Source organism: Tamandua tetradactyla, chromosome 4, assembly GCF_023851605.1.
Source record: "Tamandua tetradactyla isolate mTamTet1 chromosome 4, mTamTet1.pri, whole genome shotgun sequence".
Taxonomy (NCBI): Eukaryota; Metazoa; Chordata; class Mammalia; order Pilosa; family Myrmecophagidae; genus Tamandua; species Tamandua tetradactyla.
In genome coordinates this window covers 122,246,565-122,270,010 of record NC_135330.1, presented here as the reverse complement: position 1 = coordinate 122,270,010, position 23,446 = coordinate 122,246,565, and the positions used below count along the sequence as shown (strand labels likewise).

At 35.7% G+C, this 23,446-nt stretch overlaps 1 long non-coding RNA gene across 3 annotated transcripts in view; it reads right to left on the bottom strand.

Annotated features, from left to right (window-relative positions):
- Positions 1–291: 291 nt before the first annotated feature.
- The window catches only part of LOC143679324 (uncharacterized), a 31,204-nt gene continuing 8,049 nt past the window's right edge, over positions 292–23,446 (bottom strand). The window contains exons 2-4 of one of the 3 annotated variants that reach the window (XR_013173653.1): positions 15,687–16,074; positions 12,044–12,192; positions 292–387 (exon numbers count right to left, since the gene is read on the bottom strand). This is a non-coding gene — a long non-coding RNA (uncharacterized LOC143679324). Of the gene's footprint in view, positions 388–11,837; positions 12,193–15,686; positions 16,075–23,446 lie in introns of those variants that run through there. The other 2 variants (XR_013173652.1, XR_013173654.1) reach the window with 2 other exon arrangements.

The window sequence follows — 23,446 nt, the reverse complement described above, 5'->3', positions numbered from 1 at the left end:
CTTTTGTAGAGTTTTTTTCCCTCGATTTTGCGTAATGCCCAATATAAGGTAATGACTAGACTTGTTATATTTTTATACAATAAATTTTTTGTTGAACAATGAAAATGATCCAATATATATGTATATATATCCAATATGGATGAAAAGTTTTCAAACACAAAGATAACACTCTGTGTTTGATTTCATTATTATACCGTGAGATTATATTTTAGTTTCACTACATGCAATTTAAAAATTGTACATGAATTAGTAAGAATTTACAATGTAATTCTAAATAATATTGTTTCAAATATCCAGAAATGCTTTTGGGGTGAAAGGGTTATATCAAGTTTGACATCCCTGTGTAGCTTCTTTAGTTCTCCATTCACATTTCAGATGTTGGTGCCCCTGTATCATTTAAATGAAATGAAATACAAAATTAGCAACACATTTAAGGTGAAAATTTGTTTATATTTATGCCATAAAATATAACAATATAATTATGCTAACCCGCACACTGGTTCTTACAAATATTAAAAGTAAATAAGATTACGGGTCTAATCATATTCACAGTCCATGCTACCCAGTACTAACCCCTTTTTAATCACAAGAAACATGTGGTTAATGCTTACAGTACAATACTCACAAGTATGTTGGTGGGCCTGTGTTTGTGTGTACAATTGAATATCTTTTTGTATAAATCATCTACTTGTTTAAACCAATTTTATTTTTAAAATCCTATATCTGTTATTAAAAATGAATGTTTCTATATTTACTACCCGCTGAGACATGTCATACTGAGTAGGTCTCAGATTTTTCTCTTTCAATAGCTGTTTTTGAGTTGCAGTAGATATGGGCTATCTATATTCTTTAAGGTTTTATGAAGTCTTCCTGTTCCTCTTTTATTCACCATCCAACTAAAACAGTAACTTGCATTATTCTCACTCTTCCCTATTACTACTTCACTTCTGTCACCTCCTAATTGAATTACTTTACTCAAAGTTTTCTAACAACTAATTGTAATTTTCTTGCAATATGTGGCCAGAAGGGTAAACCATAAAGATGCAAAATCACCATGATTTTAAAATTTCAAATAAAATTGTATTTAGTATCTTCTATAAATGCAAAGCCTAGACTATTAGGAGCATTTTTATATTCCTTAGATATGAGCTATCTCTTAGATATAAATTATTCTTACAGTAACATTTCACAGAACATAGATAATTTTACTTAAATAACAGAATGCAGATAATGACATGAGACTTTTGCAATTGCGTTCAGCCCTGCCTGCCTTCCATGGAATAGATTTCTTAGACTAGTGTAGCCTTTGGGATTTTTTGTTATATATAATTCAGATGCATAAATCAAAATTAGAGTAGTCTATTACCCATTTTTCATTGCTGACAATATGTTGTAGTCAACACTTGCACCCTTTTCATTTTGAATTTATTCTTACCTAGGGGTGTTGCCTCTGAGTCCTGCTAATTTTTTGCAATTGTTTCCAATTTGGTCTAGAAAACCCTGGGGTCCTTACCTGTTTTATATAGCATTTTAACCTTTTTTCCCAAAAGATGATTTGATAGCTCCATCATTCTAAATACCTTTCTTATTTGAGAATTATAACCAATTATGTTAATAATCAGGGTCAGGTATCTTTGTTTTCTTTTCTTTTCTTTTTTTGCCTTCTGCCCTATATTCAGAGCAAAGTAATTGTTGTTATCAATTGTTTCAAAGTTAGCAGAATCTTGGCTATGTTGTTGAAAACCAGTATATCTAGGTCAGAAGAATCTAAGTGGCAGGAAAGGGAACTTTAAACACCACAAGGGGACAATGGAAGCACTGGTAATAGAGACCAATCCTACTTTCAACTTTTAGTTTCCTAAATATGTGTGTCCAAGTGATTGAGGACTTTGCACAATGTGTTAGATGTTGGTTCAGCACCTACACCGTGTTCTGGATACCAGGACCCTAAACTCTCATCATACTGGGATTGACTGGTCTTTAGCTGAACCCTTGCCAGATTTCCTTGCTCCTATTAAGCTGGCTGCTTCTAGGAGATGAGGTGTATGCTGTAGCACAAGTGGATGCGAAGGCCGTGTGCACGTTTCTACAACTAATTTGCCACATAGTTCTGGCTCAGTATTGGACATAGAACTATGGTGGTGCTGAGGAATCTGCTGAAGGTAGTGAAGGAACACCTAAATAGGGAATAGACAGTCATCCTGGTAAGGAAGAATCTCCCAAAGTAGTTGACTAATCTCAAGAGTTATTACCAAATTGAGGTATCAGCATAATTCTTTCTTTCTTTTTTTTTTTTTTTCCTGGCATCTGGGCATTTCACCAAGGCAGTAGCTTGATCATTTTTAAGAATGATTCAATTTTATAAGGCCCATGTGTTATTCTGCATTCTTGTCATTTTGGCCACTTGATTCCATTTTAGGAGCAATATGGTGGTCTATGAGAGAGAGAATGGCTAAAATCTACAAGATGTCATACTGCCAAGGCACTGAAGAGGGCCTCTTGCCTGATGGATGCTTTTGGGCAGTCATTGATATGTAGCACAACAATCTACAATTTGTTTCCCCTCCTCTTAGGTTTATCCACATGTCTCTTGCTCATATTTCCTTGACACCAATTTCCCAATCTTGATCCTTCCAGACCCTTAACCAAGCAGCCAAAGCACTTACTACTTTCTAGGCATCTGTGTATACTATTACTTTAGGCTACTTCTCCCTCTAGTCAAATAAAATACTTGCAAGTTATTTTACTTGGAGAGATTTTTTTCACCACAATTCTTTAATGCCACTTCTGATTAGGGATGTTCTATGGCAGGAATCCATTTAAGGGTAAGCCCAAATATCATAATGGCTTATTTGTGAAACCACAGATAAATCACAATGTTTATTCCTGTCAGTTAATCATAGAAATAAAGCTGATTGTAATATAGATAGATTACCATGGTTTCTTGTCCACTAGTTTATTTAATGTTATTTGCTGTGGATCTCCTCATGACTGATACCAAAATGTACCATTTCAATCATCCAATGGAGCCACAGTGCCTGCAATACTTATGAATAATGTGATCTGTTATTTACTACCTAATGATGATACCTCTCTGCTCATAGGTACTTGACACCTTATTATGGCCTGGGAGGATGGCAGAACTGTTTCCTAATGTAGAATTTAAAATATTCTTCCTCAAGAATGCTGGTGGTTCTTGGCAAAGACTCCACATAGCATCGTTGTCCCCCAGAAATGTCCATAGTATAATTGGGTCTTTCTGGGAAATATGTCTTGAGTAGCATAGAAGCTGCATAAAAACCTAGAAGAGTTCCAGCTCTGAAAATCACATGAAACTGGTGGCTCTTTGATTAACCTGACAAGTGGATCAGAGTAGCATTCTTCAATGCATTATAAACTATTTCCAAATTCCAAAGGACCAGAGAAAGCACTGCACTTAATCTTAACCTTAGAAGAGTTATTGTACTTGGAAAATTCGCCAATGTGCCAGGTTTCTGGATTTGTCATCTCAAACGCTGCCATACATATGTCATACTAAGGCGCTTAGAATACTTCATCTTTCTTGCTCATCAGTCCCAATTGGGACAATATAGTGGACAGTAATATGTACTTTGCGTTGTCCTGTATCTGCAGAATCATAAAGCCCAAGAGAGAGTACTACTTGTACTATAACCTGAACCTACTGCTGCGGCATTTCCTACAGAATGTTCCTCTCATCTCAAAACTGAGATAGCTTCCTTATCCCTTGGTGAATTGGTTGAAAGGTATTTTTAAGGGTGGAATATGTTGACTCAAAAACTGAATAGGTTTCTAGATTTTGGCTTTCTTGTTACATAACCCCATTTCTGAAGTGCTTGTATGTTTCCAAGATTTCTATTATATTTGCTACTTTCTGTACTTTGCCTTTGATTAACCTACAAAATGAAACGATGCAATATACTTTAAAATGTGCAGAAGGTCCATTTCTTGTTGGACTTAGTTATGATAGAGGACAAGAAAGATAATATAAATCTGGGCAAAAGAATAAGTGTATGCTTGCATTCATGCCACATGAAAGCAAATATCTCTGGTCCACCATCTTTATAGGGATGGAAATGCATGCATTGACCAGATCGATGGAAGTATTCCATGGACCTGAGGATGTGTTTACCTTCTCTAGCAAAGATACCACCTCTGATACCATAGTTGCTATTAGAGATACTATATGATTGAGTTTGAGGGTTTCCACTGTCATCCTCCTCAATCCATTTTTTTTTGTCATAATCAGGCTGGTGATATAAAGGGGCTAAGATAGTGTCACTACTCCTACTATTTTGTAGGTCTTTAAGTGTGTCTTTACTAATCCCTGACATTCAACCAAGGATGCAAATGTTTGTTTGTTTTATTTTGTTTTACAATCGTGTCTTCACTGCAGCTGGGACAGTTTTGGAAATCCCATTTGACCTCTTTCATTAAGAAGAATGTGGGGATTCTAACAATTAGCAAGTATTAACATTCCAATTATACATTTGTGGAGTAGGGTCATGACCACTGGTGGATGCATGGAGTAGTAGGCACATTGTGACCCAGATTTGGCTAGAACTCCATTTATTACTTGGCTCCCATAGACTCTCACCCTATATAGGGAAGCCATAGTGATGGTTGTATCCTATGATATATAGGATATAAACATATTATATCCTAAACATATAATATGTTTATTAACATATTTCAATATTAAACATATTATCCTTAAACATATTTCAATATTTTCTTTTCACTTATTGTGTTAGCTGAGTAAACGTCCATATGTACCTTTGAGGAATTACTGTGAAATCATTACCATACATCAAGGTGTTTGGTCAATGGTTTCCAGATCTGATACATCCAAACATGAGCTAGAAACTTGGAAAGAGATTTGACTGACTTCTGGGGTGGCTGCCCACAGTTTCCTTATTATCCATCCTGGCATCCTCCTTTTAGGTGTATAGATTACACAGTTTGCTTATTGAAAGACCACATTTATTGCCTCTGGGAAGCCATCTTCTATTAGTCATCTCTACAGCTGTCCATGGATCCAGTCCCCTGACTGCCAATAATTAAAATAATTTCATCTAATTAATATCTGAAGTATTTCCACCTGTCCTCTAAAATTTTAGAATCTTACTGTGCCCTTTGTGATTCATGTGCTCAGTTCTGTAGTGATAATTCCTTCCATTAGTCTTGACCAACAGAGAAGAGTCACAATTGGGATGAATAATGTTAGTGAGCATCTTGCTAATGCAGTCTATTGTTTCGATAAACAGATTGTTCTCTGGGCCCTACAACAGATATATTGGACTGTTAGTTTTCTTGGTCTTATATATTATACTCACACTAGTATGCCAACCTCTTTGTTATATATATATATATATATATATTAGATGACTAATAGAAGACTAATACATATATATTTGGGGGGTGGAAGTGCATAGTCTGATATTTTTTAATTCCTTTTTCCATGTAGTATGAGTCATAACTTTTCACAAGATTTCAGGTGCCAACCTATTAGTCCAATGTATACTCTCCAGGATCCTGCTGGCACATGTATACTCAGTGCTTTAACCCCTTCAACATAGTCTCTTTCCTTTCTTAGCAGGCCCATGTCTCACCCTCAGTTAACAAGTGAGACATTGCCAAGTTGAATGGGTATAAAGCTGGGCAAAACCTATTTAAACTGGTCACTACAGCAGTAACTGTCATAAATTTTGATTCTACCCAAATCTATCTTTGGGTAGATTTTAAGGATGTTGTATGTGCTTCTGCAATACAGAAATAACTTTGATAGAGAGAATAGGAGTCATCCAGCCTTTAACAAGGAAAAATGGGGTATCAACATTTGGGGATGCAATGTTTTTAGATGCATTGACCCCCCCAGGTCATTATCCCATATCTCCCTTGAACCGAGGTTCTTTACTTAAAATAACCTTTCATGGTTAAGAATCAACAACTTTGAACTGTGTTTTTCTTTTACGACTAAGCTTTAGACTCAATCCTCAGTTTATTCTCCCCTCTTGGTCCAGTAGTAACTTGTATAAAAACATAGGGCTGAGATGATGCAAGGTCATTCCAAATTCCAATATTTGAATTAAGGGTTAACTGAAAGGAGTGACTAATCGTTTATGGCATTTGATCAATACACTTTGGTGAAAATATCAGTAATGATATATCCATGATGACTTTGTTACTAACAATGGTGGTGGTACAAAAATGGTACAGCCATTGAAGCAACAGGCCTACAAGGAAACCTTACTTGTCTTTGCCTCCCATTAGTCACATCATCATGTATTATCTTCTCACAATTAATAGGGCTGTTATGTATAACCCATAATGAATTGAGGAACACATGGAGTGTGACTTCCAAGGCTAGGTCAAAAAGGCATTCTTTTTCTTAAGGAGGAATTGTTGAGTCATGGTGATCAACAATTGGAGATAATATGAAATCTCCTTAAACTTCTACAGAGGCTCTACAATAAAAGGGCATCAACAGACGAGTGGCTAAACAAACTGTGGTATATACATACGATGGAATATTATGCAGCTTTAAGACAAGATAAACTTATGAAGCATGTAATAACATGGATGGACCTAGAGAATATTATGCTGAGTGAGTTTAGCCAAAAACTAAAGGACAAATACTGTATGGTCCCACTGATGTGAACGGACATTCGAGAATAAACTTGAAATATGTCATTGGTAACAGAGTCCAGCAGGAGTTAGAAACAGGGTAAGATAATGGGTAATTGAAGCTGAAGGGATACAGACTGTGCAACAGGACTAGATACAAAAACTCAAAAATGGACAGCACAATAATACCTAATTGTAAAGTAATCATGTTAAAACACTGAATGAAGCTGCATCTGAGCTATAGGGTTCTTTTGTTTGTTTGTTTTTTTTTTTAAAAAAGGCACGCTGTTGTTACCCTGCGAGTAATGGTACCCCAGGAAACACAACGGGGATGGATTTAACAGCATCAAAATTATTTTGGTAGATAGGACAGTAAAAACTACCAAAATGTATCATGAAATAGAGATGGCTCAGAATGCAAACAGAAAGGACAGTGACCTCTGTTCTATTTTACAAATGTTTCTTAATGCCTAAATCAGCACCTAGCATATAGTAGATGGTCAATAAATATTCATGAATAAATAACTGAATGACACGAATGAATGAACTCATTTTTCCATGGTTGCTGGAGGTTAAGGATGGGAAATCTCATAATAGAAATCACCTTTAATTTCATTTGTAAATATTATAAAGCCTATTAAAGAATGATTTTGAGTTAGGTGAGGGAGAGCAGAATGATAAAGTCAGAGGATAACTTGAAACAAATATCACATGTAACTGCAGCTTCTCCTATCTGGGACCTTTTACAGAGAGAAGAAACATAGAAAGTGTGTCCCAAGTAGTTTGCCTGGTGGGGCATATAAATTCATCTGACTTAAATACAAGCTGTCCAGTTTTCCATCTAGGAATCTCAAATGGTGGGAGTCAAGGCATTATTCTAGCTACACATAAAAATTCATATTTGTATAAGACTTCAACCCAAATAGAAGAAGAATTTATATTTAAAACAGGTAATGATATTGCTACTGACTACCTAAAAGGTTCACTGTGGGCATTAGATGGGAGATCCTTAAAATTTTGCATAAATGGATACATATAAAACTTTATAAATGATAGAATATATTAGCTGTAGGAATTTAAGTAGTAGAGGTAGATTTGTTGGAACCGGGAATTGTCTGGGTGGGTATAATATTAAAATTACATAATATCTTATTTTCTGGTTTTCTTTGAAAGTATACTTTCTTATGAATTTTAAGAAAAGTACATATGTGAAATATGATTCACATATATTTTCACATTTAATTCTGCCTACTTTGCAAGTCAAATATTATTATTTCTATTTTACAGAAGTGTAAGTTGAAGTAAATGATTTTCTCAAAGTATGCAATTATAAGAAGAGAGGTAGTGTGCAAACCTCAGATCTTCTAAATGCAATATGTATCCTCTCCACTGCAATTACAGCATGTTCTGAAAGGGACACCAGAATTTATTAAAAGTGAAGGTGTGTTTTTGTGTATATTAGAATTTCTAGATACAAATTACTAACCACGTCTTTGTATTTTATTGCACCAAGAGGATATATTATCTTTAAAACAGCAAAGGCTTTTATCAAGCAATAGTTCAAAATATTTATTGCATTGCAGTTTTGTCTGGACATTCTTCTTCTTGTTAAAACCTGAATACAATTAAGATAAAATTGCTATTCCCAAGATGTTTATAATCTGGTAAGGACAAACAAGCTGTTAAATAGATAATTTTGAATATATGACTACGTTGTGTTAAAGGTATGCTCAGAGGGTAATGGCAGCATAGAAAAGGACACTTAGTCCTACCTGGTTGTTCAGGCAAAGCTCTCCTTGGAGAGAAGATTCAAGCTAAGAATTGAAAGTTAAGATAATAAAAGGATAAGAAGTGTTATAGAAAAAGGGATAACAATTTGCATGCAGACAAATGAAAATGGAAAGCTGTGTCTATGGGAGACTACAAAGAGTTTGATAATATAACAGAATGGAATTCAAGGAGGAGAATGTCAGGACATGACTCTGGATAAATAGAGTAGTGTCGACCCTTGGAGGTATAATAAGTCCTTAAAGTGTAATTTCAGTTCTACCCAGGTGATTGGTGGTAAATGACTGGATATTGAAATGCTTCCAAAGCAATGTCTACTCCTCCTAATTATAAGACCAGCCCACCAGTAGATGGCCTACACATCTACAATATTTGTATTCCATGCGTAAAGAAGGAATGGGATAGAAAGATTATTGTTTTAATGGACAAGTAAGGAAGATGGATGATGACATGGTGCCTAAATACGATGACATAAAAGGGGCATTCCTTTTATGGGAGCTTACAGAAACTTCCGATGGCTTGGCATAGCTTTGGTATGCCAAGACGAAATTCCCACATAAGCACATGAAGTTTGAGACTTGGTCAATCTTTATTGTATTCTTAGAGTCATAAACAGATCCTACTGTGCAATAGGTGCTCAGTAAAATACTGCTGAAGAAAAAACGAATGCATAATTGAGGAAATTAAAGCTTTCTAGTGAACAATCTCTGTGAAACAGATGTGATAAAAAATATTCTTTAGCCAAATACAGAAGAATTAGATTTAAACACATCAGCTTAGAGAGTCCAGCTAAGTTGCAAAGGATGGCTCGAAAGCATTACTATTTTCTGTCACACTCAGAAGAGGTTAACATTTCAGCAATGGCATGGAGGAAAGATCTCATATGTATTTAAATATTGGCAGTGTATACAGCTCTAAATAATGAAAATAAATAGAAGCTGTGTTTTATTCAGTTTAGAATTAATCAAGATACAATTGGGCTTTGGCAATTCCCTAATAAAATTTCCAATTTTGTGTAAACAATATATTTGGGTTTTTTTCCCCCCAACAGAATTAAAAGCTTCATACAATTAGGAAGATATCAGTCAGAATAGGAAAGGCAGGGTATAGTAACACACACTCACAAAGTCCAAAATTTTAATGATACAACAAAATCAAGGTTTATTTTTCAGTAACTTAAAGTCTTTGTGGACTTGGAAAATGTCCAGGGTAACAGCTTTCTCAGTTGTAAGTCAGAGATCCAGCTGATGGAAGTTCTACCATACTGTAACTAAATTGACTATAATATATGACCTGTCCAGGTGAAGTAGCAGGGAAAGGGAGGTGGAAAAACAAAGTACCAGCAGTTACATACTTTCTTTCAGAAGTGACACAACTTACTTCTGTTCACATTTTGTTGCCCATAGTCAATCACATGATGCCACATAACTTCATGGAGAAAAGGAAGTACATAGAGGGAGAAATAATAGGAAGTTGTTGATGATTAGATTTAATATCTACAGTTGATAAATTAGATAGATAGATTATTCATGGATAGATACATATGTACATACATTCATATTGGAAAATAAACCTGAACCAATCCTAATTTCAAGTGCAAAAGTTCATCATTTAGCTATAAAATCTTTACTCTCTGTGTATGACAAAATGAGAAATATTCGGAGGGTACTGTATCATATTCAGTAAACACAATCCTTCTATCTAATTATGGTCAACAGCCTTTCTTTATTATGAGCTGAAATGAAGGTTACTTGAGTCTGACACTTATCATCACAAGCTTTATTTCCAATTAGTGCTCTATCTTTGACACAATTGTTCAGAAATGAAACCCAATACTTTGTCACAAGCGAAGGTTGACAGAATCTATACCCCAGTGCCAATGAAGATTTTCAAGATTTCCCTCAAGCTCTCAAGTATAATAATTATTTCATATTCATATTAAGGATGATACACATTTAGTTGCAAAATTTTTACCTATTCCAGAATGAGTGATTTTCTCTGATTAATTTCTCAATGTTTGCCTCTCTGTGTTAGTATGTATATCCAACAACTGTTCGGAAGTTGGTCAGCTTTATGGTTATTAGTCTCATGGACATGAGGAGCCATAAATTATTATTAAGAGACTGTCTGATTAACCATAAAATTTTTAATGACATGATTTTTGGAACATAAAGAAGCTCTCATATTTGCCAAAATTGGTATCTTGTAAGACAGGCTTGAGCAAATGCTTTGGAAATCCAGTAGTTTCCATACTTTAAAAAATGTATTATCCTCTATTTGGTGATATGGAGAAATTAAATTTCAGTTAACAGGTACTAATTAATATCCCTCCGGGGGTCAACAAGAATCCCTTTTTTTCTTATAAGAAAAATGAAGAAATTAAAATTCAGAAATCTGGGGGGCTGGGGGGACCCATGAAATAATGCATTCATTTAAGGAAAGTTAGCAAAAGACGTTTGCATGGCTAATTTGTCCACAGTAGAATCTGAGTCATTTAAATAACCAGAAATTCAATGGCTGAATGCTTCACTGGCTCTGCTACCCAGCGCGCACAGCTCAGGCTCTCTCCCACTGGCTGAGGGCTGTACCTGCATATGTGTCTTATGCTTTCCCACTGACATGTGATTAACCCCACGTACTAGGCGCATTCAGCAAGACTCAATTGATTAAACTAATTAAATTGGTGGTGCCCTACATCACCCCCTACATGAATTCCAACTGCATTTTCTCCTTAAGAGGTGCAGACATTCCCATTTGGCTTCAGTGACAATAGCTTGCCCACTGAAGTTCATAAGGAGAGAACAAGGATAGCTCAAAGCTTCTTCTAAAGCTGTTTTATACCAATCATTCCAGTATATTATTATTGAAATTATGAAAAAGCTATAATATGAACAAAGCTGTTTAATCCCTTATAATATTCCTTATGCTGAACCTATTTACCCATGTGATTAACTTTGGGCTTGGCTATTTTATCATAGGTCTACAGCATAAGTATATTTGTTTCATTAATCACCAATTATCCATTCTTCCATTCATCTGTCCATCCATCCAACTCACTACATTACTTGAAATTATTATTTCCATTTGGAAAACAGGCAAATGGAGCCAAACAATTAGGAGAAATGGAAAATATCATGGCATTAAAGAAAATCCAAGGTGTGCTATAGTAAAATTTTGGAAGAAGAATAAGATACACTAGAAAAAAATGAAGAGCAAAACATAGTACAGTGTCAGACATTAGTAACCATTTAAAAATGAAAGGAAAGTTCAAAACTTTCTAGTGATTTGACCAATGAGATGACCAAAACATTTTAAAGACACAGGTATTTTCTTCCCAGTATCTATTCTTTTCTCTTTCTGAAAAAGCAATTTCATTTGGTGAAGCAATGTCTCCATTTACTCAATTCCTTCATTAGAAATCTATTGTTTCGTAACACACTTAGCAGCTTAAACAACAATGTTTTATTATACCAGTGTTTCTATAAGTCAGTCCAGATGGGTTATCTACTCAGGGTTCACAAGGCTGAAATCAAGGTCCTGGCCAGGCTGCATTCTCACCCAGGGCTCAGGATACATTTCCAAGCTCAATCAGTTTGTTGAAAAAACTCACTTGGTTATAATTTGAGTTTCCCTGTTCATCATTGGTTTTGGTTGGGGTCACTCTTAACTCCATAGCTGTCTTCAGGTGTTCTCCTGACATTGGAACTTATACCTTCAAAGCCAGCAGGAGAATAGTTCTGCATGCTGTTACTGTAGATTCTCACAGAAAAAACAAACAACAACAAAAAAAAAAACAAGAGAATTACTATCACATGATATTCACAGATTCATCCCATCCTGGGAGGAGTTTATACAGGGTTTGTATGCCAGGATGTGAGAGTCTTAAAGCCTATGTTAGAATTTTATTTACAACTGCCTCCATCTACTCTTCCAATTAGTGACGGTCAGGTGTTTTGGTTTTCTAGGGCTGCTGTAACAAAGTATCACAAATTTGGGTGACTTAAAATAAGAAAAAAATATTGTCTCACAGTTCTGGAGGTAAGAGGTCTGAATTCAAGGTGTCAGCAGGACCATGCTTCATTTGAAGTATGCATGATGGAGTCTGTTCCATGCTTCCTCTGGCTTCCAGGCAATCCATGGCATTCTCCCTTCTCCCTCTTTGTACCCAAAATTCCTCTTATAAGGAACATCAGTCATATTGGATTAAGGGCCCACCCTTCTCCAGTATGACCTCACTTAATTTCCTTCATAGGCCTTCATGAATCAAGGTATCTTCCCCTGGATGCCTTAGATTGGACATTTCTATAGACTTGCTTTAATTGGGACATTTCCATGGCCTAAAAACAGTTAACTTACAACTTATTAAATTTCCCTTTCTAGAAGTCATTCTGTTTCTGATATATTGCATTACAGCAGCTAGCAAACTAGAACTATTGCCATGATGCCCTGTTTGGGCCAAGTAGATATATGCAAAAGGGCATAGACACAGGTTATTCATTCATGAATAATAAAGCTAAAATTTTGACTGGAAGGATTTTGGTCCTTCTCCCTCCTTTCTGCATAAAAATAAATTGTGGGACTAGAAAAGAAGTAGTTATCATAGAAAAGAGAAGACAGATACCAAAAAAAAAAAATTGCAAAAGTATAAAAGAAGTAGCCTGGGTTCAAAATAATCTCAATGAAACATTAATTCAGAACTTATTTTTATAAGAGAAGTGATAACCCTTAATTTTGGCAACATTCTCTTAACTGGAATAAAGTTATTTATATCCAATAAAGTTAGTGATGACAGTTTTTAAAGGTGAGATTTCAAAATTAATGCATGTTTTTCTACGATATTTTTAACTTAATGGGAATAGCATTCATGATTTCAAATTTTCCTTTAGATGGCTTTATAAAGAAAATTATGGTATTTTCTTATACAGATTTCATCACTCCTAAAATTTAGTTGAGGGGAATGCGTTCCCATTTGTTATGAGCTTTCTGCTATAAAGGATGCTTTTTTATAGTAAACTGAACTTTTCCTTTTATGAGAGCAAACTTCTGTACTTTGTCAAGTGTACTCAGTTTATAGTACACTAATTGGATTTCTGTTTTTAACTCTTCTCAAGTGAAGAGATTTCCTCTAGTTCCTGATTGTCTCAATTTGCTAAAGCTGCCAGAATGCAGCTTTATCAGAAATGGGTTGGGGGGTGGGCCGCGGTGGCTCAGCGGGCAAAGTGCTTGCCTGCTATGCCGGAGGACCTCGGTTCGATTCCCGGCCCCAGCCCATGTAACAAAAACGGAGAAACAGAATACAAGAAAATGTTTAAAGATGTTTCCCTTTCTTCCTTCCTTCCTTCCTTCTCTCTGTCTTTCCTTTAAAAAAAAAAAAAAGAAATGGGTTGGCTTTTACTAGGGGGATTTATTAGTTTACAAATTTTCAGTTCGAAGGCCATGAAAATGTCCCAATTAAAGTATCAATAAGAGGATACCTTCTCTGAAGACAGGCCGTTGGCATCTGGGGTTTCTCTGTCAGGTAGCAAGGCACATGGTGGTAGTGATGGGAGGGCGGTATCTGCTGGTTCTTGTCTCCTAGGTTTTCTGTTTTCAGGTCCTGACTTCACTGGCTCTTTCAGCTTCTGTGGGTCCTTGTTTGCTTCTGCAGGGACACTTCTCTCTCTAAACTCTCTGGGTGTTTCTGCCTTTACTCCTCTCATAAAGGGGTCCTGTAAGGGATTAAGACCCGCCGTGTTTGGGTGGGTGACACCTCAATTGAAACAACCTAATCAAAATGTTCCGCCCACAGTAGGTCTGTCCTCACAGGACTAAATTAAAGGAACATAGCTTTTTGTGGGATACATAACAACTTCAAAACAGTACACGGATTTATCTTTTTGGATTTATCTTCTTCTTGGCTTATCCTTGACATATTATATATTTTCATCCATCAGAAGGTGAAATTCTTGTTGTCATTCTTACCCCATATTACTTCCAGAATATAGCTAGCTAAGGTTAAGTTGATTTTGAGGAACAAGGTTTTCATTATATGATTCACACGATTTGAACATCTTTTATACCCGAAACACTACTTTTCTTTCTCACCTACTATTACATTGGATCATTTATGAGCACATAATTTAATCATACTATAATAATTTACTTTGCTCCCCTGCCTTCTGGTGTCCTGTCCAGAAAATAAGGACCAACCCTTTCCTCAATCTCATCCCTCGCTATTTCTTCAACTTCCATTTCTAATTGGCTTATGTCACAGCAGGTGAAGTATTAGTCTCTTCCTTGGACACCCAGATACAATGTCCAATTTCAAAATACGAATCTGGGTTTAATGCTTTCATTCACCAAATATCTTAGGCAGACTATAAAATTTATTTTATTTATTGTTATTTTTTTAATTCAAAAAGAAGTTAGCTTAAAAAGAAAACTTTCCAGCTGATCTGAGAATTTGGATATCATGTAGTTCTCAAGCTGTCAATTAAAAAACAATAGAGATAAAGAAAGCAGATCTCATTTATCTGGATGTAAAACATTTGGGAGCCACTCATATCAATGAACTTGAAGGCTTTTCAGTGGCCTGGCACAAGATGAATTAACCAGATGTGTTGTTAGTGGGTAATAAAAAGCTCAATAACAGAGAGTAGGTGTTTAGTGCCCCTGGATAAAATTACCACACTCTTATTCAAAAAATTTATATCCATTTATTCTCCTAGAGATAATCAATTATTTGATCAATTTATTCAGGTGGTTAGGTCTGCTTGTAATTATTCAAGGTAATTAGGTTTACTTACAATCATATAAACTCATGACATTTTAATTGTAAAAATGATACTTTTTCTAGAAAGATGATAAAGATAATTCAGTATTTAAGGTCAGGTAAGGGTATTTAATGTCTAAATATTTTAGGATGTTATATATTTAATTTCTAAGGTAAAAAAAATCCAAGCCATATCCAATAAATAGTCTTATATTTTTCAAGTTAGTTGGATTTACATAAATGTCACCATCCATATAATTTCCAGAGAGGTTGCCTGTGGCTCTTTTAGTTGAACTGCTATGTAGAATTAATCAGAGGCACAAAGCAGTCAAAGGTCCCAAATACTTTAGATAAACATCAAGAAAAGTATAAAATATCTTTCCTTTAGTTAAGGATCTGTGCTTTGCACGTGACACCTCTTCTATGAGTGTGTTAGAATTTAATGTGCATTTTCCACTCTATGATGTGTTAGTCTTTCAAGCAGCATAGACTCAACACCTACCATGTTCCAGACATTGTAGGCACTAGTATTGCGGATGCTTGAAATAAGATCTTTACTTTCAATTGTAATGTAGGTAATATTTTCCAGCACCATGTTTCAGGCATTAGTTTACATACATTATATGAATTAGTTCAAATAATGCTTTCCACCATCTTATAGATTAGATTCTATCATTTTGCACGCTTTATAATAAGGAAACTGAGATGTAAAGAGGAAAAAGTCCCAGAAATAAGTAATGAGGCAGGGATTGAAAATAAGGTGATCTGATTCCAGTGTGTCAACTCTTAATTCCAATATACTTCTGTCAAGGAGATCATGGTCTTCCCGTTGTCATAACATGGAGATAGATAGCAAGTTTATGTGGTATATTTCTTAAATGAAGATTATCCTGCAAATATAAAGAGGTGAGTACTTCAATGATATTCAAAAGTTTATGCGTCCCTATGAAAAATATTAAAGACGGCTGGATTACAAAGATGTAAGTGACAAAGTATGATTAAAATGTCTCTCATGATTTTTTCAGAGCTGAATGGATTACTCAGTTGAACAATTTATTTGTTTTTATTATAAAATTTTATTTTTGTCAAATTATTTTTTAGAATAGTTTTAAATTTACAGAAAAAATTGAGAAGGTAGTTAAGAGATTTCCCATAAATCCCCTCACAAAGGTGCCACTAATACTGATATCATATATGAGCATGATATATATGTTACAATTGCTGAACGAATATTGACATAATATAATTATTTAAACCCATAGCTTATTCAGATTTCCTTGGATTTTATCTGTCTTTTTATATTCCAGGGTCCCTTCCAAGATAGATTGCATTTGCATGTCATGTCTGTTTAAACTCCTGTTGGCTGTGACAATATCTAGGATTTTCCTTGCTTTCGATGACCTTCAGAGTTTTGAGAAGTACTGGTCAGGTATTTTGTTGAATGTCCCACAATTGGGATTTTTCTAATGATTTTTCTCATAATTAGACTGAGGTTGTGGGTCTTAGGGAGGGAAAAAAGTACAATTTTACCACACCACATTAAGGTACATATTACCAACAAGACTTTCATTGTTGATATTGAATTTAATCCACTTAACTGAGAAAGTGTTCGGCAGGCTTTTCTACTGTAAAGTTATCCTTTTATTCCTGCTTTTCATGCTGTAATCATTGGAAGGAAATCAGTAAATCTGACCCATACTCAAGTAGTGAGGATTTATGTTTCTACCCCTTAAAGGAAAAGGTTCTTCATAAATTATTTTGTGTGCTTTGCCTCTTCTCCATTTATTGATTTATTCAATAATTTATTTAAATATGTATGGACTAGTAGATATTAATTTCATACCTTGATTACAATGAAATACTTCTCTAGTTTGTTGTTCAAAGTTTTCAGCTTTGGTCATTGAAAACTCTTCCAATTGCTCTAATGTCCTTTTCACATAAGCCCATCACTGTAGGATTTTGTTTCTGGGTGAACTTTCTTTAAAATTTTTGGTACTATAAGATATTCCAGGTTCATCTTGTATATTTTCTGCCTGAGTCCTAGAATTAGCCATATGTCCCAGGAGCCATGATACCTTTTATTGGAGATTGTTGTTGGAAACCAAAATGGACACTAGGTATGCTCTTTGTTATTGATATATTATTGCTTTATGCACTTTCATCTGACAGATTAAAGCAGTATGTGTGAGTATACAAAACCTTGCATATGCACATATTTCTCTATCTCTATTTCTATCTATCAATGTTCTTATATGTAGCCATCTATACCTTTACCAAGCTAAACAAGAGTTCATAGTGATGTCTCTAAATATCTGTACAGTGTTTGTTCAGATCCTTTGCCCAATTTTTAGTTGGGTTGTTTGTTTTCGAAGTGTTGAATTTTAAGAGGTCTTCATATATTTTGGGTGTAAGTCCATTCTTAGTTATATGTTTTACAAATATTTTCTCCCAATCAGAGTGGAAATTTTTAATTCCAATAATGCTGAACCTATCAAACTTTTCTTTCATAGATTGTGCTTTAGTGCTGTATCTTAAAAGAAATTTTTTTTTGCTTACCAGGGTTTTTCTTTGGCTTTTGGCAAACCAAAGGTTATCTAAATTGTCAACTACATTTTCTTTTAGAGGTTTTATAGTTTCAAATTGAGGTTATGATCCATTTTGTTAGCTATTGTGAAAAGTATAAGTGCTCTGTCTAGATTTACTTATTTTAAAAATATTTTTATTGAGAAATCTTCACACAAATCCACTCTATAAAATAGTATATAATCAAGGGTTCACAATGTCGTCACTTAGTTGTGTATTCATCACCACGATTGTTTTTAGAACATTTGCATCATTCCAGAAAAAGAAAGAAAAAGAAAAAAGAAAAGAACTCATATATCTCCTACCCCTTACCCTTTATCCCACACTCTCATTGACTATTTTTTTGCCCTTAATACCCCCCCTCCATATTATTTATTTTTTTTTGTCTTTGTTTTTACTCATCTGTCTATACCCTGGATAAAAGGAGCATCAGACACAAGGTTTTCATATCAGACGTCTCACATTGTAAAATCTATTTAGTTATACAATCATCTTCAAGAATCCAGGCTACTGTAACACAGTTCAACAGTATCAGGAACTTCCCTCCAGCCACTCCAATACACCACAAACTAAAAAGGGATATCTATATAATGCATAAGAGTAACCTCCAGGATAACCTCTCAACTGTTTGAAATCTCTCAGCCACTGAAACTTTATTTTGTCTCACTTCTATCTTCCCCCTTTTGGTCAAGAGGTTTATTGATTCCATGATGCCAGGTCCCAGCTCATCTCAGGATTCCTGTCCCATGGTGCCAGGGGGATTTACACCTTTGGAAGTCATGTCTCACATAGTGGGGAGGGCAATGAGTTCACATGCCAAATTGGCCTAGTGAGAGAGAGGCCACATCTGAGCAACAAAAGAGGTTATCTGGGCGTGATTCTTAGGCATAACTGTAAGTAGGCTTGGTTCCTCCTTCCCAGGAATACATTTCATAGGGGCAAACCCCAAGATTGAGGGCTTAGCCTATTGAATTAGTTGCATTATCTATTTTTTTTCTCTTTCTACCTTTACTGATAGTCTTCATTTTGACACTCTTACCAAGCCCTCTCTCCTGTCTTTTCCTCTCTGCCTGTAGTGCTTCCTTTAGTATTTGTCATGGAGCCAGTCACTTAATCACGAATTTTCTCAGTGACTGCTTGTCTGAAAATATTTTAACGTCCCCTTCTTTTTTGAAGGACATCTTTTCTGGATATAGAATTCTTGGTTAGCAGTTTTGCTCTTTCAAAATCTTAAACCTAATATACCACTGTCTTCTCACCATTATGGTTACTGTTGAGAAACCCACACAGTTTTATTGAGCTTCCCTTGTATGAGATGGATTGCTTTTCTCTTGCTGCTTTCAAGATTCTCTCTTTGTTATTTGACATTTGACAATTGATTAATAAATGTCTCGGAGTAGGTTTATTTGAGTCTGTTAATTTTGGTCTTTGCTGCAATTATTGGATCTATAATTTCATGTCTTTCATAAGAGAAGAGAACTTTTCAGTGATTATATCCTCCATTAGTCTTTCTACCCTTTACCCTCCTCTTCCCCTTCTGGAACACTCATAACACATATATGTATGTGCTTCATGTTGTGATTCAATTCCCTGAAACCTCGCTTATATTTTTCCATTCTTTTCCCTATATTGTCTTCTGTGTGTAGGATTTCAGATGTCCTTTTCTCTAGTTCACTAATCCTTTCTTCTGCCCCTTCATGTCTATTGTTGTAGGTCTCCATTTTTTCATCTCTTCTATTGTCTTTCATTCCCACAAGTTCTGTGATTTGTTTTTTCAGACTTTTGAGTACCTTCTTTATGTTCATCCAATGTTTTCTTTATATCCTCATATCCTCCCTCAACTCGTTGATTTGTTTTTGATGAGATTTTTCATGTCTATTCTAACACCCTAAGTAGTTGATTTAACTTTTGTATCTCAGTTGAAGTGTTGGTTTCTTCCTATCACTAGGGCCATATAATCATGTTTCTTAGTATGACTCATTATTTTTTGCTGGCATCTAGACATTTGATTTCCTTAATTAATTTATTCTGGAGGTTGTTTTCAATTTTTTACCTATGATTTTTTTGCTGGATTTCTTTGTTCTCTATATGTTCTTTCACATTCAGTTCAACTTATTCTAGATTTCTAGTATAGTTTCTGCTTAACTGATCAGAATTTTTTACTTCTTGCTTCTCTGATTCTTACCCTGCCTTCATGGACCCTTTCATTGAGGAAGGTCTTCTCAGATATTATTGGCCCCAGTCAGATTTTCCCAGACCAGACAGACCATGACTTAGGAGGAGAGAGTAACCAGCATCATTTTACCCTGAGGATGAGCCCCAGAATATGGTATGACTTTCCTATGAAGCCTTTAGACTCTGTGCTTTCCCTAACCTGCTCAGCATGTGATGTTTGCCCACCCACAGCTCCCCAATGATGTAAAGTGATGCAGTGCTTTTAATTTTAGCAGCCTCTCCCTACCAGTGGTGTGGTTGAGCCAGAAGCTGAGGTAATAGGCAGGCTTTGATTGCTTCTGTTTTCCAGCCCCTAGGACCTAGTTTCCCTGGAGGAGGGACTCCACTTGAGCTGGGCCCTGCCCCTGCTTTCTTGGAGAAGATATGCCTTTTAGGGAATTAACCCTTTTCACCTGACTAGTTACTTTGTCTCTCAGACATGCCTTAATTCCACCCTTGTCTGGGGCAGTGCTGGAGCCTGAGAGTGCTTGCATTTCTAGCCAATGAGCTGTCAAGAAGTAAAAAAATAATTAAAAAAAAGTATTTTCAGGGTGGGACTCCCACTCCCCGGGTTTGCCAATCAAGAACGTAAATTGGTATGTAGCTCTACATATCCCCAGCCTCTATGTGTCGCCTTTTCTTGGGGTCTGGACATTTCCAGTATTTTGTGGTACCCAACTCTAAAAGCTCTTGCTTCAGTTTGCTTTGATTTCCCCCATCAGCCTTGCCAAGTCTCTGCTGGAATGAAAACTACTGGTACCTTTAATGCTTGCTCCAGGTTTATCTGTGCTCAGAGCCTGTTTTCAGTAGCCAGAATTTGTTAATTTATTCCCCAATTGGAACATGGTTGAACTGAGCCCTTGCTACTGGTAATGTCTGTTTCCTTTTCCCTCAGGGAACCAATCCACCATGCCCATTGGTAGGGGCACTGGCCTCTACAGCTTGAGAGTTACATTTCTGAGTGAGATCTCAGTCATTCTACCCATTCGAGACTGGTGTACACTGTACATCCGGTCACTGATGCCCCCCCCCCCCCCAGCAATTGCTCCATACAGTTCCTGGCTATTTACTAGCTACTCCAGAGGATAAACTAAATTCCACACCTCACTGTGCTGCCATATTGTCCCCTGGGTTTATTTTTTAGCATATGGATGGCAAACCATTCCCATGTCATTTGTTGAAAGACTATTCTTTCTCTATTGAATTGCTTTTGCCCCTTTGCTAAAGGTCAATTGACTATATTCTTGAAGGTCTTATTTTGGATTATCTATTGTGTCTCTTTGATCTATTTGTCTGTTCTTTCATCAATATCAAACTGTTTTGATCACTGTATCTTTATAGTGAACTTGAAGTCACTTAGTGTCAATGTTCTGGCTTTGTTCTTCTTCAGAAGTGTGTTAGATATTATGAGTGTTCTAGTTTGCGAGCCACCAGAATGCAGTATACCAGAAATGGAATGACTTTTAACAAGGGGAATTTAATGAGTTGCTAGTTTACAGTTCTAAGGCCGAGAAAATGTCCCAATTTAAACAAGTCTATAGAAATATCCAATCTAAGGCACCTAGGGAAAGAGACCTTGGTTCAAGAAGGCCGATGAAGTTCAGTGTCTCTCTCTCAAGTGAGAAGGCACATGGTGAACACAGTCAGGGCTTCTCTCTCAGCTAGAAGGGCGCATGGCAAACACAGTGTCATCTGCTAGCTTTCTCTCCTGGCTTCCAGTTTCAAGAAGCTCCCTGGGAGGCGTTTTCCTTCTTCATCTCCAAAGGTTGCTGGCTGGTGGACTCTCTACTTCGTGTTCTGCTGCATTCTCTGCTCTCTATGAGTCTGTCATTCTCTGAAATGTTTCCTCTTTTATAGTACTTCAGAAACTAATCAAGACCCACTCAAATGGTGGAGACATGTCATCCTCTAATCCAGTTTAACAACCATTCTTGATTAAATCACATCAACCAGGGAGATGATCTCATTACAGCTTCAAATATACAGTATTGAATAGGGAATTATTCTACCTTTATGAAATGGGATTTATATCAAAACATGGCTTTTCTTAGGGGGCATACTTCCTTTCAAACCAGCACAATGAGTATTTTGCCTTTCCATGTAAATATAAAAATCTGTTTGTCAATATCTATAAAACAGTTTCTTGGTTTTGGTTAGTATTGAGTTGAATCTAGAGATCAATTTGGAAACATGTTAATAATAGTGTGTCTTCCAATCCATGAACACAAAATATCCCTCCATTTCTGTAGATGTTTGATTTTGCTCATCAGAATTTTTCTGCGTATTTACCTTGTGCATATATTTTTAGATTTTATACCTAAGTATTCCATTATTTTGGGGGGTAACATAAATGGCATTGTGTTTTTAATTTCAAGTTCCAATTGTTAATTGCTGGTAGAAAGGAAAGCTATTTACTTTGGTAAATGTCCTGCAACCTTGATATAATTTCTTCTTATTTCCAAGAGATTTTTTCAATTTGGGACTTTCTACATTAATAATCACATCGTCTGTGAAAAAAGACAGTTTTATTTCTCCCTTATTAATTTGTAGATCTTTTATTTCCTTTTATTACCTTATTGCACTAACTAGGATTTCCACTGTGATATGGAAAGTGTTAAATGGGACATGTCTGCTATGCCCTAATATTAGGGAGACAGCACGTACTCTCTCCCTTAGATATGATACTAGCTTTTTTGTTCTATGAACTCATTTAAGAAGTCAGGAAGCCCCCCTCCCCATACCATTTTTAGTTTGCTGTGAGTTTTCCTCATGTTAAAATTGAATTGTCTTTTATGCATAATCAACATGGTCATGATTTTTCTTCATTTGTATCTTGATGTGGTGGATCATAATAATAGCTTTTTTAATGTTGTAATAAAAAGCTGTTATAACTATCATGGTTAAATTTTATCACAGCAAAATAGGAAAATTAAAATAAGGCACATAAAAAGATGCAAAAGGCAGAATCATATGCACAGAGTATTGTCAACAAGAGAAGGTTATCCAAGCCTTGGTGTCTGACACATTTAACTGCTCACTGAGTTTTAGTCTCTAACCCTCCTAGAAGATAAGCTGGTACTGTTGGACCCAAAACCCCACCATAAATCACATAAATCTTACCAAGACGTTTTTATCAGGCTGGATATTTCAAGGACTCAAAAATCACCTCCCAGGACTTTAGGCCAAAGGCCAGACCTCACTTTGGGTAAGGAAAATTCTTTCTATATAACATTTTAAACATATTAATGATAGTTATTTTAAATTTACTTTCTAAAAATTTCTAAAACTTGAGTCTGGGTCTGATGCTTGCTTTGTTGTCTCATCTTTCATTTTCCCTTGGCTTTATTATCCCTTGCCAATTTTTTGTTGAAAGTTGGACTTGATAAGCTTGGTAAAAGAACAGAGGAAAGAGGCCTTAAATGAGAGGTTTTAGGTTATTCTGGCTAGGAGTGGCATTGTGGTTAA